General features: G+C 52.1%; 1 protein-coding gene across 4 annotated transcripts in view; it reads left to right on the top strand.

Annotated features, from left to right (window-relative positions):
- Positions 1–16,948, top strand: part of WDR26 (WD repeat domain 26) — a 1,161,882-nt gene that overhangs the window by 321,624 nt on the left and 823,310 nt on the right. The gene's annotated exons all lie outside the window — the stretch shown is intronic.

The following is a 16,948-nucleotide window of genomic DNA, read 5'->3' as shown; positions in this document are numbered from 1 at the left end:
GGTTTACACAATAGGCCTTCAGTACTATGGAACAAACAAACACTGACCAAAGCTTTATAGTAAACGAATGTATATATTTTATACTCTTCTAGTGAAACACATCTATCACAGTTCTTAAAGCAAGTTAAAATTGGTCAAAGAAAGTATATACAACTCCCTAGTTAAATTGTAGACAAGTTTGAGCAAGAGTGAAAACTGAGCAAAACGGCACAGTGAAAACCAAACACAAATGGCACTTTAGCAATTTCTCACAAGGGAGGGAAAGCACAAGTTATACTGTAATATCTTCTTACACACCCTAGCAACACTTTCCATAAGTTTGTGAACCAGTTTAAGCAAGGCAGTGCATCAGTATAGAAAATACTTACATGAAAACTGAGCAAAATGGCATTTCACAAGGTTTAAAAGTGGGAAGGAAAGGGTGGTTGTAAGAAGTAGGTGCACCAACACATTTCTAGTTGAGAAGCAATCTAGAGAAGGCAGTTCTAACTAATTTAGCCAGAGTCAGTAGGCTTGTGCCAGAGTCAGTGGTACAGGGCAAGGGCCCAGGAGCAAAATGTTCTTGTAGCTCCATTCAAGTCTTTGGTTAACGATTTGAAATGGTGGATGCAGAAGTTGAGACAATGTTAAGAGGGGGGCAGCCAACCCTACAGGTAGGTTAAGGATTTAAAACACCTTTACCACTACCACGCACAAAGGGTGGCCTGGCGGAACAATGTACCTTTTATAAATGAAGAAGTGGCTCCTGCGGTGGCGGTTATTCCTGGTAGTTCCTGCAGTTCGGTGGTTCCAGCAGAGGAAGAGAGGCTCTCATCGTGGAGGAAGGTTCGAGTTACTGCACTACCCAGGATGAACCCAGCCGCGGTGCTGCCCGACTAATAAAAGGTACGCTCACTCCTTTTAAATCGCGGTCCATGTGGACTGGTGCCTGGCTATCCGGTCTCCAAGTATGGGGTACTGGCGATTCGACCAAGGCAGGTCCAGGAAGGCGTTTGGCTAACTGGTTGGCCCCACCAGCTCAAGGGAAGAAGGCTCTTGCAGACGAAGATCTTCTCTCGTGTGGAGAAAAGTGGTGAGACACCGCAGCAGGGCTTCACCGGTGGTTCAGTCGTTGCAGATGTCTTTGGCTTCTCTCCTCTTCGGCTTCTTGGTTCCAGTGGCGACGTCTTGCCCTTCAGTCTTCAGGACCCTGCTTTTATGCAAAAAGATCCCCATTCATACAGCCTAGCTCTCACTCACACAGTGGAGTGGTCATCTTGGCGGGAGACCCTCGAGCCTATCAGGATAGAGTGTGACATGGGTTGCTGAGGCAACCCTGTCCAGGGATCCTACTCCCCATCCCATAGAATGGACCCACACCAGACTCAGGGGTGCCGAAAGGAGGGCTTCTCGGCAGAAGTCCACCAAAAGGACAAACAAAGGATCCCCGACCTGGGTTAGGAGTGTAGAGAAAGACACGAGAAAGAAGTTATATTAAAGTTCTGGCAAATAAAACCTACCGGAGTAAAGTTAATATTAAAATATACAGGCGGCATGTTAGAGGCTGTCAGAAAATGTGGTAGCCTCGAACAATGCGAAAATCCCATAGGAAAATATTTGCAGTTGAATATTTTCGGTAGTAACCACTGCCACCAGCCAGAAACTTCTGAGAGAGGGACTGTACGGTACTCTCTCGAAAATGAACATAAGGGAAAAACTATTAACCCTTTCCAGTACTTCCATAGTAAGATGGGTTGTACTGGTTTAGTTCACAAAAATTGACTAAAGTCAATGGGGACTTTACATGCCCTGGGAGACAGTAGTCAGTCCCAGGGTATGGAGTCTGTTTGGGGGTGCTACGACACCCCTGTGTCACTGCGCGGAGGGTGCTGTGCAACACATGTGAATAAAGATGGTTCCTATGGAGGTGAGAGAAACCCCATAGACATTAAACACAAAAATAGCCTAGAACACATATAGCAAAGATGCCTAAGAGTGGGAAAAAGAGTCTCACTCTTAGCAGGAGAAAAAAACAAACCCTTCAAATCCAGCAAAGCTGCTGGGGGACTCTATAGGTAAGGGACATTAGCCATAAGATGAGAATCCTCCCTAGCAGCGCCTCAACGCCAAATACAGGCAGATGGAGTGGGATCCATTCTTGCTGTTGGCACATCCCCCATCCACACTCCTCGGTGATTGCTGCAGCCTCAATCTACTCGAAGCCACAATCGACCTAGTCTACTTCAGCCTCTGCACTCCTGGGTAAGAAGATGATCTTGGAAGCATATGGAAAGAAAATCTATTCCAACGCTTCACTTAATTGTCGTCAGTCAAATGCGGATGCTATGCTCGCTGTCAACCAAAGGCTGTGGTGGGAAATCGCGGACTTCCTTATGGAACTTACGGTACAGAGCCAGGTGCGCTTCTAGGCAGGACTAGCAGAATCCAAGATTGTAGCGCAGGACATAATGGAGTCCACGGTGGCTCACATTGACACCTCTGATCGTGCCATTTGCATTGCTATGGACATGAGAAGAATAGCCTGGCTACGGGCTACCAAGTTCAAATCAGATGTCCACAAGAGTATACTGGACCTTCCATTCGATGGTGGCTACCTGTTTCATTCCACTACGGACGAGGAACTTGATAAGAACAGTTCCCAGACTGCCAAATCCTTATCCATCCTCACTAAGGCCACTCCTAAGGCATATAACCAGTCGCACCAGCGTTCAGACTAGGGTCGGTCTTTTTGAGCGTTCCGGGGCTTCCAGGCAAGACGATCCAGGCAATCGGACAGATCCCTGAGGCAGCACCGGTGCAAGCAGCACATGACGGCACACAAGGGCTTTTTTCAGTCACCCCTCTCAGCCCCAGCCTCAGATGGCAAAAAGGCATGACGCGCCCATCCGGGTCTGAGTCTCCAGTGGGGGGCAGGCTTGCCCTTCACTCCCAATGCTGGCGTGCAAGGTTCGCGGACCCCTGGATCCTAGCCGTAGTATCCATGGGCTTACGCCTAATTCTCCCTCATTCTCTCTCCTCCCCTCTGCTTCCACAAATTGGGACAGCAACTCTGTTGGTGAAAATTCGCTGGCTCGTAGAGTTAGGCAGTGGAGGAAGTGGGGTCTGGGCTTCTATTTACGGATTTCAGCCATGCACAAGAAGAGCCAGGCAGGCCTGAGAGTTGTGTTGGACCTTTCCACCTTGAACCTTTCCCTTCCTCTTCAAAAGTTCAAGTTACCCCAGCGCTTATAGCGGAGACATTGTGCCCGGGAGACTGGATGTGCTCCCTGGGTCTGAAGGATGCTTACCTACACGTTCCAAAATGGCAACCCCATCTGTACTGTCTGGGGTTCAGTAAAATGGATTTCCATTGCCAATACAAGGTTCTACCCTTTCTCCAGCATGGGGTCTGGCATGGATTCACATGCTCATGAATATTCCCCGTCGTCAGGCCGGGAATCCTCGGTATAGAAAAAATCAGTATCGGTTTTGTTTCTGATCTGTCTTTCTCAGTCGTAAAAAATCACTGGTCTCTGGGTCATACTCCCCCCAGCCAATGACTGCCCTCTCCCTAAGCCCCGCCCCTGGCAGCCATCCTCAGATTTTTGTCGCACGTTCAAGTGTTGGGAGTCCTCGTGCTTAGCTCTCGAGCTTTTGCTGCGTTTTCATGCTTTTTTTCAGGAGATTTTCTCATTTTTTCGGTTAAAAGAGCCTCAAGCTCCACCGTTTCTACTTCCGATCAACGGGGATCCGTTTCGGATTTTTCTACGCCCCTCAAAGGTGAAGATTTCATCGAGTTACGCTTTTGGAGGATTCCAGAAGTTCCGAGGCCTACCCCGGACATGGCCCAGGAGAAAGGGAGCTCGACGCCCGGGAAGCTATTCAGGACGCCAGCTTCAGAACGTTTTCAAGGAGGACAAGCATTCGTTATGCCTCTGTCTCCATGAGGACAAGACACACAAGGAGAAGGACTGCGCGTTTTGTGGAAACATGTTGTAGCGGACCATGAAGGATCGCCACCTCCGTCTCGCCAACTGGCTGGAAGGTAAGAGCTCGCCAGGCGAGAAGAAGAAGTCTGAGCGGTCTTCAAAGTCCTGTGAGGGTGCTCCGGCGACGGGGGCCCAACAAAAGGCTAAGCACCGCGAGTCCACGGGCACCGGGAGCGCAGAACGGTCGGGCTCCTTGGCTGCCAGGCGCCCTTGACCACGAGCCAACGCTCTGGCTCGGGTAAGAGGAAGTCCGAGAACCCGGCGAAGCTTCTGGAGAGGCCCCAGTCGATCTCGAAGACTCTGGCAGAGGGGGAGCGAGGCTCAGACCCTCCCCCGAAGGTGAAGGCCCCAGGCGTACAGAAGGTGACGTTGGCCGTGATTCACCCTGCTAGGACCTCGATTGAGGATGTCGCCGCAGCCCTGGCTCAGCCTGTGGAGGCTACACCAGTGGAGGCGCCCTCAGGTACCAGAGTCTCCCTGCCACCGCAGAGGGAGTAGTCTTTCAGGCTCATCGAGAAGACCCCCACGAAGTCCTCGTTGGAAAGTGGGGTGAGGGGGTGGTGGTCGTCATGGATACGGACACGACCTCTGAAGAGGAGCTCATCCAAGTCGTGCAGGAGACCCAGCCCATCGGGAGGGATCCTGACGAGGGCGACAGTGACGCAGACGAGGCTCCTCAAGAGCCCTCGCTCCCGTCGTTTCCGGCGCCGCAGGACACCTTGGTGGCCATTTTGTCAGCCATCCAGTCCTTATGCTCGGAGATGAGGACTAGGTTGCCCCTTCCCCCGACGGAGGTGCCTGAGCCAGACCCGACAGAGGAGCCGGAGCCAGGACCTTCGGGGAGCCCACCGCTTAAGAGGACGCATCCTAGGCCTCCTCTCCCGCCTCTGCGGCCTTCTCTGCCTTCCCCCCCGGTCCACTACCCACGGGGATGATACATGCATGGACACGACTACGACGGGTACGGGTGACGACGGGACGTGTCCCCCGTTTCCCCCTGCCCGGGTGTCCCCGCCCGACGAGATTGGATCCTTCCATGCAATGATCTCCAGGGCATCCAAGCTCTTCCAGCTCTGCCCTGAGGAAAAGGAGGGGTTCCTTTACCAGCGGCGCAAGGCTAAAGGGAAGACTGTCCTCGCCGTGCCGCTTCTTGATGACATCTGGGATGAGGGGCTCGCCCTCCTCAAGAACCCTGCCCCGGCTCCTGCGAAGAGGGACCAGTACGAGAAGTAGTACCGGGTCCCGGACGCTGCCCCCTTGTGCCTTAGGGCGCAACCTACCCCGGACACGGTCGTTTCGGCGGCGGCCAAGAAGAAAGCGGGGGGGGCATGGGCCTCGACTTCAACCTCCCCTCCCGACGGCGAGGGTAGGAAACTGGATGCGATGGGACGACAGGTCATCTCATCTGCAGCGACGACCATCAAGGCGGCCAACGCCCTGGCCATCGTAGCCCGCTACGACAGGGAGTTGTGGTTCAAGATCGCCCCTCTGTTGGACTTCCTTCCGGATGCCAAGAGGGCTGAGGCCCTAGAAATCTTGCAGGAAGGTGAGATTGCCTCGGACCACGCCATTACGGTGGCTATGGACATCGCCGACACAGGTTTCCGTCAGTTGGGCAACGGAGTTTGCCTGAGACGACGAGTATGGCTCAGGGTGACGGATTTCCATCAGGACGTTCAGACCAAGGTTTTGGACATGCCCTTCGATGGGAACAACCTTTTTGGCAAGACGGTTGATGAATCCCTTCAGGCGTTCAAGACGGACACGGAGACGGCCCGTGCACTGGGTGTGTTCCAACAGCGACGGCCGTCCTTTCGGAGCTCCGGAGGCAGACAGGGTGCCTCCAAGGGAGCCGGCAGCAGCTCCTCTACTTACCGTCAAGCGGCAAGGTCTTTGTCACAGGAGGCCTACAGGGGACGCGGCAAGTCAGGTGGATCCCGCCATCGTTGCCAAGGTGGTCAAGGAGGCAAAGCGGCCGCCAAGCAAGATTGAACCGTCCGTCGGGTCGGGCCCCCGCCGAAGCACCCCGGTGGGAGGCCAGCTGACGAAGTTCGTCGACGTGTGGGAGTCCATCTCCACCGACCCTTGGGTGCCAGACGCCCTGGCCCTGGTGCATGCCCTCGAGTTCCAGAAGAGGTGCTCCCGCATTCCTCCCGTGGCCAGGAAGGAAAATCACGTCCCTCAACTGCTGTTGGAAGTACGGGCGATGCTCAGGAAAGGTGCCATCGAGCTCGTCCCGAAGAGGCTTCGGGGCTCCGGAGTTTACTCAAGATACTTCCTTGTGAGGAAGAAGACAGGAGGATGGCGTCCCATCCTGGACCTGCGACGACTAAACAAATGCATCAAGGCACAGAAGTTCCGGATGGTCCCCCTCCAGCACGTGCTGGGACAGCTGAGGAGGGCGATTTCCTGTCGTCGTTGGACTTGGAGGATGCTTACTTCCACATCCCTATTCTAAAGAGGCACCGAAAGTTCCTCAGGTTCGTGGTCAAAGGGCGGCACTACCAGTTCAAGGCCCTCCCGTTCGGATTAAAATCGGCACCCAGGGTGTTCACCAAGTGCCTAGCACCGGTGGCGGCGCGGCTGCGCCTGCAGGGGATCCACGTCTACCCCTACCTGGACGACTGGCTCATACGGGCAAGGACAAGGGAGCTTGCCGTGGAACACACTGCGGAGTCCGTCCAGCTGCTCACGGACCTGGGGTTCTCCATCAACTTTCCAAAATCCCACCTGGTCCCGTCGCAAGTCGCCCTATTTCTGGGAGCACAGCACGACAGTGGCGCAGCGGGCCTCACCGTCGGAGGAAAGGATAAGGACCATCCTGGGAAAGGTGCAACGTCTACTGGCCACGGACGTGGCCAGAGTGAGGTCTATAAAGTCCCTCCTCGGAATGATGTCGTCCTGCATTTATCTGGTGCCCCATTGCAGACTTCGGATGCAGCCCTTGCAAGAATTCCTCGATGCCCACTGGATCCAGACGGGCAGCTTCGAGGACAGGATCTCGCTCGACGAAACGTTCCGTCAGGCGATAGGATGGTGGGGTGTCCACGCTCATCTGACAGTGGGAACAGGCTTCCTAGCCCCGGCCCACCAGGTGACGGTGACGACGGATGCCTCCCTGGAAGGTTGGGGAGCGCACACCGGGGGTCTCCATGCGAGAGGCATTTGGCGCTCGGAGCAGAAGACCCACCACATCAACATCTTGGAGCTCGCACAGTGTTCTGGGCCCTCAAGTCCTTCCTTACGTCCCTCAAGGGCAAGGTGGTGAGGATCTTCACCGACAACACCACCACAATGTTTTACATTCGGAAGCAGGGCGGAACCAGATCCCCTGCCCTGTCCAAGGAAGCCCAGGATCTGTGGCATTGGGCCATCGCCCAAGGGATGTTTCTGGTACCCTTTCATCTGGCAGGGATAAAAAAAACACCATCGCCGACTCACTCAGCAGGGAGCTGCGCTCGTGCCACTAGTGGGAACTGCGCCAGGATCAAGTGGACCGACTCTTCCGACGATGGGGCGAACCCCAGATCGATCTCTTTGTGACAGCGGCGAACTCCAAGTGCCGGAGGTTCGCCAGCAGGTTTCCCCAACCGAGGAGCATGGGCGATGCTTTCTCGTTCCCCTGGGACGGCCTGTTCCTTTATGCATTCCCGCAGTTGCTACTCCAGCTCGTCAACCAGCTCAAGAGGTCCCGGTGCAGGATGATCCTCGTCGCACCGGCGTGGCCGAGGCAGATCTGGTTCCCGGACCTTCTGGACTTGTCAGCATCCACACCAGTCAAGCTGCTGACGGACGCGGATCTTCTCTCCAGAGAAGGAGGCGCCATTCTTCATCACGAATCAGAGTCTCTGAACTTGCAGGCCTGGCTCCTGCAGCAATAGAGTTTGGAGGCTACGACATCCCGGCTGACTGCAGAGAGGTTCTTGCAAAGGCCAGGGCATCCTCAACTCTCCAGTGCTACGGACACAAATGGAAGAGGTTCTCTGTCTGGTGCCGGGCACAGAAGATTAACCCTCTGCGGATTACGGCCCCTCAAGTGTTGCGTACCTACTGTCTTTGGCCAAGGCTGGCCTATCTCACGCTTCCATCAAGGTACATCTGGCTGCCATCTCACGTTACACCAGAACTACAGGACGGGCGTCCTTGTGGTCTCATCGTCTGGTGAAGGAATTTATGAAAGGACTGTTCCGATCATTCCCGCCGGTGAAGGCCCCTGCCCTGGCGTGGGAGCTCAACGTGGTACTAACTAGGCTCATGGGGGGGGGGGCCCCATTCGAGCCTATGCATTCAGTGCCGTTGAAGTTTCTATCGTGAAAGACAGCATTCCTCATGGCCATCACCTCTGGACGACGAGTGGGAGAGATCCAGGCCCTGTCTTGCAAGCCTCCATACTTGACTTTTCACGACACAAGGGTGGTTCTGAGGACGCACCCCTCCTTCATGCCCAAGGGGCCGTTGGACTTCCACCTCAACGAGCCCTTGGTGTTGCCAGTTTTCTTCCCGTCGCCTTCGTCGCCGGCTGAGAGGGCTCTGCACTCGCTAGATGTAGCTAGAGCGCTGAAGTTCTACGTGGACCGCACGAAGAGTTTCCGGAAGACATCACAGCTGTTTGTGAACTTTGGACCTGTGAATCAAGGGAAGGCTCTCTCGAAGACTTCCATTTCCAGATGGCTCTCCGGCTGCATCATGCACTGTCACCGGTTGGCAAACCGACCGCTGCCCGATCGTCCGAGAGCCCATTCGACCAAATCGATCGCTGCTACTACGGCGTTCCTGTCTGGTGTGCCCCTGCTAGACATCTGCAGGGCTGCTACGTGGAGGTCGACGCACACCTTCACGAGATTCTACTGCGTCGACCGGGATTACAGGGAGGAGTCCAGAGTTGGCCAGGCAGTGCTGCGCAACCTGTTCGCCTAAGGTGAGCCTGGTGAGGAGGTAAGAGTTGCTTAATGTTGAGTTGTTGTATTGCTTGATATTGAGCCTTTTGCCACCTCCCGTGGTTGTGCATGTGTATACTGCTATGTATTTTTATATTCATGAGCTTGTGAATCCATGCCAGACCCCATGCTGGAGAAGGAACAAGTTACTTACCTGTAACTGTTGTTCTCCAGCATGGATTCACATGCGAACCCTCCCACCTACCCCTCTGCGGCTCTTCACTTGGTCATACTGCCACTTCACGTGCTACCAAATCTGAGGTTGGCTGCCAGGGGCGGGGCTTAGGGAGAGGGCAGTCATTGGCTGGGGGCAGTATGACCCAGAGACCAGTGATTGGTTACTACTGAGAAAGACAGATCAGAAACAAAACTGATACTGATTTTTTCTATACCGGGGATTCCCGGCCTGACGGGGGAATATTCATGAGCATGTGAATCCATGCCAGACCCATGCAGAAGAACAATAGTTACAGGTAAGTAACTTGTTCCTTGGCCTCAATTCGGCCCCTGGGGTCTTTACAAGACTGAACGTAGTGGCAGCCCTTCTCGGGGCCCAAGGTCACCATGTCTATCCATACCTAGACTGGCTTGTCAGGGTAAGGTCTCCGGAGGCATTTCACCACACCGCCTCCACCCTAATGAATGCATTACACGAGTTGAGATTTTCCATCAATCTCAAGAAGTCACAGCTGGAGCTTGCACAGAATCTAACGTTCCTAGGCCTCATCTGGGATACGAGCTCAGAGTTTTTCCTTCGGAGGACAAGATCACATCCATTAAGAGGGCCATGGGGAATTTTCTCAGAAGAGCAGTGACCTCGGCATGGTGGTACCAAAAACTCTTGGGCATCATGGCGGCATGTCTCCTGGCAGTGCCTCACACAAGGCTAATTATGAGGCGATTGCAGTTGCACTTCGCAGTCTCCTGATGTTAGGAGAAGGGTTCCCAGGTGGAGCTGGTCAGCTTCCCATGTCATCTCCACCAAGTCCTAGTCTGGTGGAGCACGGACTACAACTTGCGGATGGCCACGCCCTTTTGTCAACCAGCACCGCAGGTTACCATCACCACAAACTCCTCCCTAGAGGGCTGGGGAGCTACCTTGGACAGCCAGTGTCTATGGGGTTTGGTCCCGCCAGGACCAGGAGGCCTGTATCAACTGGCTTTAGTTGATGGTCATCTGGCTCGCTCTCAGAGCCTTCCTCCCGATCAGCGGAAAGGCGATCCTCATTCAAACGGTCCACTCCACCAGAATGGATTACATCAACAAGCAGGGTGGCAACAGGTCTCCTCCCATCTGCACTCTTAGCAGCCCACATTTGGGAGTGGGCTCTGGTAAACATGCACTTGGCAGTAATCCACCTCCCGGGGAATTCAACCTGGAGGCGGACAGGCTCAGCAGAATGGGTGCGGACAAATACGAATGGCAGTTTAGCGAACAGGTCCTTCAAGGGATCTTCGACAGATGGGGACATCCTCAGGTGGATCTCTTTGCCACCTGGTCCAGCAGGAGGTGCCCCCAGTTCACGTCCTGGCAGGGACAGTGCTGGGGCTGTCTGGGCGACACAATGCAGATCCAATGGACATGAACGCGTATGCCTTCCCTCCCGCTCCCTGGTGCACAGGGTAATCTGCAAGATCAGGGAGTCCCGGTACCTCTATCCTTCGGATGTCTCTGTGGTGGCCTGCAAGGGCATGGTTCTTGGATCTAATCGGCCTGTCTGAGCAGGCCCTGGTGCACCTTCCGCTGGGCCCAGCTTACCTACTCACAGCAGGGAGGCACAGTGATCCACCCTACCCCCCCCTCCCACCCCCAAGAAGTTGGCCCTCGTAGCGTGGTTCCTGCAAAGGTCTCACTAAGGCATCTACATCTGTCACAGGCTAACCTAGACATTATACGAGGCACTAGGAGCAATGCGGTGTCCAGACATTTGGTCGACCTAAAACTGGTCGAATGACATTTGGTCGACGCAATTTGGTCGAAAACCAAATGGTCGAATTTTTTTTTTAATTATATATTTATTTTTCGGGTTTTCGTTTTTTACAAAAATGGGTTTTTAGAAAAAAAAAGGGGGTTGCGGGGGGGACCCCCCCCCCCCCCCCCAAAAAAAAGTGAAAATAAAAAAAAAAAAAAAATTCGACCATTTGGTTTTCGACCAAATTGGTTCGCCCATTTGTCTGGTCGACCAATTTTTTTCGACCAAATGTCTGGTAACCGAGCAATGCTACCAGGAGCCAGTACAAAAGCAAGTGGACTAAGTTTTGCCACTGGGCTGAATCAAAGGAGGTCGACCCATTGACCTGCATGTTGGATGCCATCCTATCCTTCTCTACACACCTCACACAGGTGGCGTGGGGTGCAGGTGGACACATGTCACACTTATCTGGTGGCAATCTGAGCCTACCGGAACTTGGAGGAGGAGGTATTTTCATAATCTAATCTGATGGTTAAGACACCTAGTGGGCCTCACCAGGCTCTACACGCCAATCAAGAAGCCACACCCGGTGTGGGACCTCAACATGGCCTTTGGTGCCTTGGCTCATAAACCATTCGAACCTATGGCGTCCGGACAACATGCTAGTCAACATTAAGACAGCCCTCCTGCTGGGCCTTCCAGCTGCACGCAGGATCGGTGAAATCCATGCACTGGAGGCTTCAGAGCCTTATACTACTTTTCATAAGGACAAGGTTGTGCTTGGAACTCACCCCACATTCTTACCTAAGGTTGTCTCCTTTTCACCTGAATGAGGTGCCTACGTTCTTCACGGACCCGAAGGATGACGCTCAGAGGGTTCTGCGCTGTCTGGACGTCAGGCTTGCTCTAAAATGCTACCTGGACAGAACCAGGAGCTTTTTAAAATAAGATGCTCCCATCACATTCAGTGGGTCAAAGCCCGGCTATCAGACTTCCAAGGCATCCATAGCAAGGTGGATGGTTACGGTCATCAAGGAGGCGTACGAGGGGCGGCACAAACCTCTCCCAGCAAATATGCATGCCCACGCTATCGGAGCGAAGGCCATGGCGGTTGCCTTTCAGAGGCACATCCCGTGGCAGGTCACCAGCAAGGTGGCTACACGGGCTACGCCCTCTGCCTTCTGCAAGCACTACTGCTTGTATTCCAGCTCCAGTTCAGCTAAAGCATTTGGTCAGTCAGTGTTAAGGAACTTGTTTTCTTAAGAGGGGCAGCTCTCCACCCTGGGGCTCCATTCAGTTGTAATCACCCATAAAGTATAGAGGAAGGGGGACTTTGGACTAGGAGTACGTGACTCACTACGGTGAATAACTTAAAATTATGTTATGTTCGTTCTCAGTAGAGGATCTCCCACATCCCTTCTTAATTTCTTAACGCTTGGGGCTTGACTGCAAGTAACCCAGGGTAATCCAGATGTGGACCCCTTGCTCACTGTGCCTTAAAGATTCAGCTACACCTCACTGATGAGGCCCAACAAGGCTGAAACACGTGTCTGGGATTTTTGATGGTACTCAGGCTCAGAGTAGAATTGCTTAGTATTTCGGTTCTGGACGTCACTTGTGGTGGAACCAGACTGATAGGCAAATAGATATTTTTCCTCTGTGAAGGGTGCAGTAAGCTAAAGCGTCTTTGTAGACCCTGCTGAGTGGAAGACATTCCATAGAACAGGGTATTTGACCCATGTTTGTTCTCAGTAGACTGGCTACCACATCCTTGCTTAGTCTCTCAGGAGAACCCTACCTGGTTTTCCTTGTGGTTGAGGTGGTTCTTTGTACAGTCCCTTTGCTTCTTCTAAAAATTCCTTCCAATTTCCATCTATGGTAACGGCACAGCCCACGGACCTATATGTGGGTGGAGCGAGGAACAGACGATACTTGACCTGGCAGCTACTGGGCATCGGCTCAGAATGAAATTGGACAGGGTGCTCCATTAATTTCTTGAGCCAGTGGTGCTTCATTTGGCTGCCCCTACAACAGCAAACTACATTCCCCAGCAGCCCCACCAACTGAGGAGGGCTTTCCTTGCGTGTAGTGCACAGGATCACCTTTCTGCTCCAGGTGTCTGACGTGGTAGCTTGGCTGCAAGGAAACCCTGTACAGTCTCTGCCCTGGTAACTTTTGCCTTACACAATACACAACAAGGGAGTGGAAAATATAAAGTCGGTGGACGCTCACCAACCAGTTATTCGAACCCCTAAACTGGGGGAAATGCTGCATCCAGCAGAACAAACTGCAAAACTCGGGAGCCGCTGCATGCCACAGATGCCTTAAACTTCATTTGCATGCAAGAGGGGAGGGAATTGGTACAACCATTGTGCAACGCCAAGAGTTAATCGTAGGAGGTGGCAAGAGAACATTGGGTTATCAGTCTGGAAAATCCCAGGGAGGGAGACAAAGGAGTCTAGGAGACAACCGTACCAGAGCCCTATTTGTTTAAAAGGGGTTGGGTAACTGGAATCTGGGTCTTGGACATGGAGAAGCACACATCTGGTTCTGCTCCCTTTATGCAAGGAGATGCTGCTGGAGAGCAGATTCCTAGAAGGCAGGGCTATTGTGGTGAAGCTGGAAGGGAATTGCAATTAAGCCTTTGAAACCTTGTTAGAGGATGTCTAATGGGAAAGGCAGTGCAGCCTCTCTCCACTCCTTTGGGGAACTGGAAAGCCAAGCCCTGCAGCTTTCCACATGTGACCCTTGGGGGAAGATGATCGGTTCCAGGCGCTAGCAGGAGGTTCCTATGCCCAAGCATAGAAGAGAGGTCTGTAATGAATGATGAACTCTAGTTTCAGGACAGAGGTGTATTGTGAATCATTTAACCCAAGGCATAAGAGGCCCATTGTGAATACTGTCATGTAACCTCAAGACCTAGGAATGAAGCCTACTGAAAGTCCTGCGCCCATGGGCCTCTAATGGGTCCTACAGAGAATCCTGTGCTGTCGCTAGAGAGGTAACGGGGGTCGGGGGCACACAGATACATGAGTAGATGTGCATGGCCTATTGTCAATGTTGCTACCCAGGGCCTATGAGAGAGGCCTACTGTGAGGCTTGTTCCAGTGGGCCTGTTAAAGGCACCTACTGTAGACCATGACACAAGGAGAGGCTGAGGATGCGAAGTCAGAGAGGAGAGGGAATTGATGTTGTTTCTGGAATCCCAGCACCTGGAGGGGCATGTGGTACGTCTTTGAAGACGTGAGGAACACGTTTTTAGTTTTGCGTTACAAAAGGGGTGGATTTGGAAGTGTAGGTTAATGAACTTTTATTTTGGCTAAATCCTCTGAGATTTTGTTATTAGGAGAGCTACAGACTAAGTTTAGGATTAAGAATAGTCTAAGGCCAATCCTTTGGAGCGTTCTTTATAGCAGTAGGGCATCCATGTAGGGACACAGACAACAGTTTTTGGACATTCGTTTTTTTAAAAAGTGGAAACCCCAGGGGTACTATATAGTAGCCATTTGTTTTGACACAATCTTATTGAGAAATCCCTCTAGTTGCTGCGTATCGCTGTAGTACCTTCTAGGTGTTGAAATCTGACCATTGTGTTCTCAAAATAGATTTGTTGATCCCCCTACCCCCAAGTCAGTGGCAATGTGTACTTTCCTCGCGTTCCCTACGCCTGTGAATCCGAAGATACTTCTCCCAGCGTTTCATCCTAAACTTTGCACCTCAGCTGCAGAGGTTATGCATTATCTGGATGTCTCTGCACTTTTAAATTCTATATTAAATTCTATATCAAATGTGGTAGACCCTTTTCTCTTACCTGTGGTCTTTCGCCGGTTAACATAACTGAAGCCACAGTTGCGAGACTGGTGTTCTCTTGCAACTCGTAGGGATTGAGGCTCTGCAGAGACTTGAGGCTTGTTATTCCAAGACAGCAACACTGGCCTTTCTAAGACTTGTTTCTATCCCTGAAATATGTAGTGCTACTACTTGGGGGGGTATTCTTGCGTTTTGTAATCATTCATTGGATACATTGTCCAGAAGGGATGCTTATTTTGGTCAAGAGGTGCTTCACAACCTGCTCACTTGAATTACGCAGTCCCCTTTACAGTGTGCATTTTTTTTGGCTTTGTAGTTTTGCTTACCCGACTGGAGGAGAACTCTAGAAATGTGAGTTGACCTTCAGTGATTCAGGTACTTAGTCTTTCTCCACCCTTCACAACACCCACCGACCATTCCCCAGTAAAGCTTATACCTTGCTTTAATGGCCTTTGGCGAGAAAAAACATCATGGAACCAGGTAGAGGGTTGGTGATATGAGGATAGCAGATGGGGTCTGCGCATGCCTGGATGCAAATGCGCAAGGATGCCCACGCTTTCTTATGGAAATTCTTTTGACGTAGCATCCTTGACTCTTATCTGATTTGAGGATTTATACTTTGTCTGGAGAAGTTTAAAACAAGTAATCTCTTGCAGGAATGTTGAATTAGTCAATAAGAATATTATTGGAAGCTAGTAAACTGTTCTTTAGGAAAGTGTCTAACCGCAGCTTTTAACTCCTAAGCTAGTTAAATGTCAGTCCTTCTCAGTGCTCCAGATAAGATTTGGAAGTGGGAGTCTATTACTCCCTATTTTTTAAAGTGGGGAGTAAAAAAATGTCAGGGAGTAAAAATGTAATAGTTACCAATGAGGGTATTTTGGTACATGTTTTAACTGAAATGTTTTTGTAATCCTTATTTCTCTAGCATGGGGTCTGGCATGGATTTACATGCTCATGAATATTCCCCGCTGTCAGGCTGGGAATCCTCGGTAAAGAAAAAAATAAGTTTCACTTCTAAACTGTTTTTCTCTTAACAACCAATCACTGGTCTCTGGGTCATACTGCCCCCAGCCAATGACTGCCCTCTACCTAAGCCCCTCCTCTGGCAGCCATCTTCAGATGTTTACCGCATGTTTGTGTGGTGGGAGTCCTTGTGATTGGCTCTCAGGCTTTTTACTGCATTTTGTGCTTTTTTTCCAGAGTTTTACTCTATTTTTCAGTCAATCGAGCCTCAAGCTCCATCGACCTATCATACGATTAAGGGGGACCCGTTTTCGGATTTTCCAGCACCCCTCAAGGGCTCAATTTCGTTGAGTTAAGATTCCAGAAGATTCTTCCAGACCTACTCTGCGTGGACATGGCAGAGGAGAAGGAAGACTCAACGCCTCTGTTCAGGATTTGCCCAGGATGTGGCCTCCGGAACATCTACTTGGACGATGGGCATTCCCTGTGCCTCTATTGCCTGCGTTCGGACCAAACGCATGTGGAGGAAGACTGTGCGTTTTGCAAGGAGATGGTCCCCCAAGGTGAAGGCCTCCAGCCCAGCTCCACCAAGGTCGTACAGGCCCAGATTCACTCTGCAAAGCCTTCCATTGAAGGAGTGGTGGCGTCCCTAGTGAAGGCAGCGGGTTCGCAGGGGGTGGCCCACAAGGCAAGAGTTTCTTTGCCCGCTAGGAGGGAATCTTATCTTCTTTTCAGCCCATAGAGAAGACACCTGAGAAGGCGATGCCAATCATCTTCCCTGACAGTCTCCCCTGGTCGCAGAGTGGGGGGGAGGGGAGACGGTAGTCTTGCAGTGCACGGACATCTCCACTGAGGAGGAGCTTTCTACTCTCCAGACCATTTTGGAAAATAAGTTTGTCGAGGCCAAGTCCTACGGGAAGGACCCCGATGAGGGAGACTTCGAGAGTGGCGACGAGACCAGGGAGGAGCAGGGCGCAGAGAATTTGGAGAACCCTACACTGCTGCCTCTGTCGCTCCCACTTCCGCCACCTCAGCAACCAGCTGAATCTTCAGGGGACATCTCAGTGGACATTCTCCAGGCACTTCATACCTTGTGCTCGGAGATGCGGATGAGGATGCTCTAGGGCCTTGGACCTGTTTCAACTGACCCCCGAGAAAAAGAGAGGGTTTCTTGTAGCAAGGCGAAGAGTAAGACTGTGCTGTTGGACAACATTTGGGACGAGGGACTGTCCCTTATGAAGAACCCGTCCTTGGCCACGGCGAAGAGGGACCGGTATGAAAAGTACAGGGTGCCGGACTCTGCACCCAATTGTTTGAGGTCCTAGCCTTCCCTGGATTCTGTGGTCTCGGCTGCGGT

The sequence above is a fragment of the Ambystoma mexicanum genome, chromosome 4q (genome assembly GCF_040938575.1).
Source record: "Ambystoma mexicanum isolate Mex_15411 chromosome 4q, UKY_AmexF1_1, whole genome shotgun sequence".
Classification (NCBI taxonomy): domain Eukaryota; kingdom Metazoa; phylum Chordata; class Amphibia; order Caudata; family Ambystomatidae; genus Ambystoma; species Ambystoma mexicanum.
Note: the sequence above shows the minus strand (reverse complement) of the source record. Positions and strands in the feature narration are given on the sequence as shown.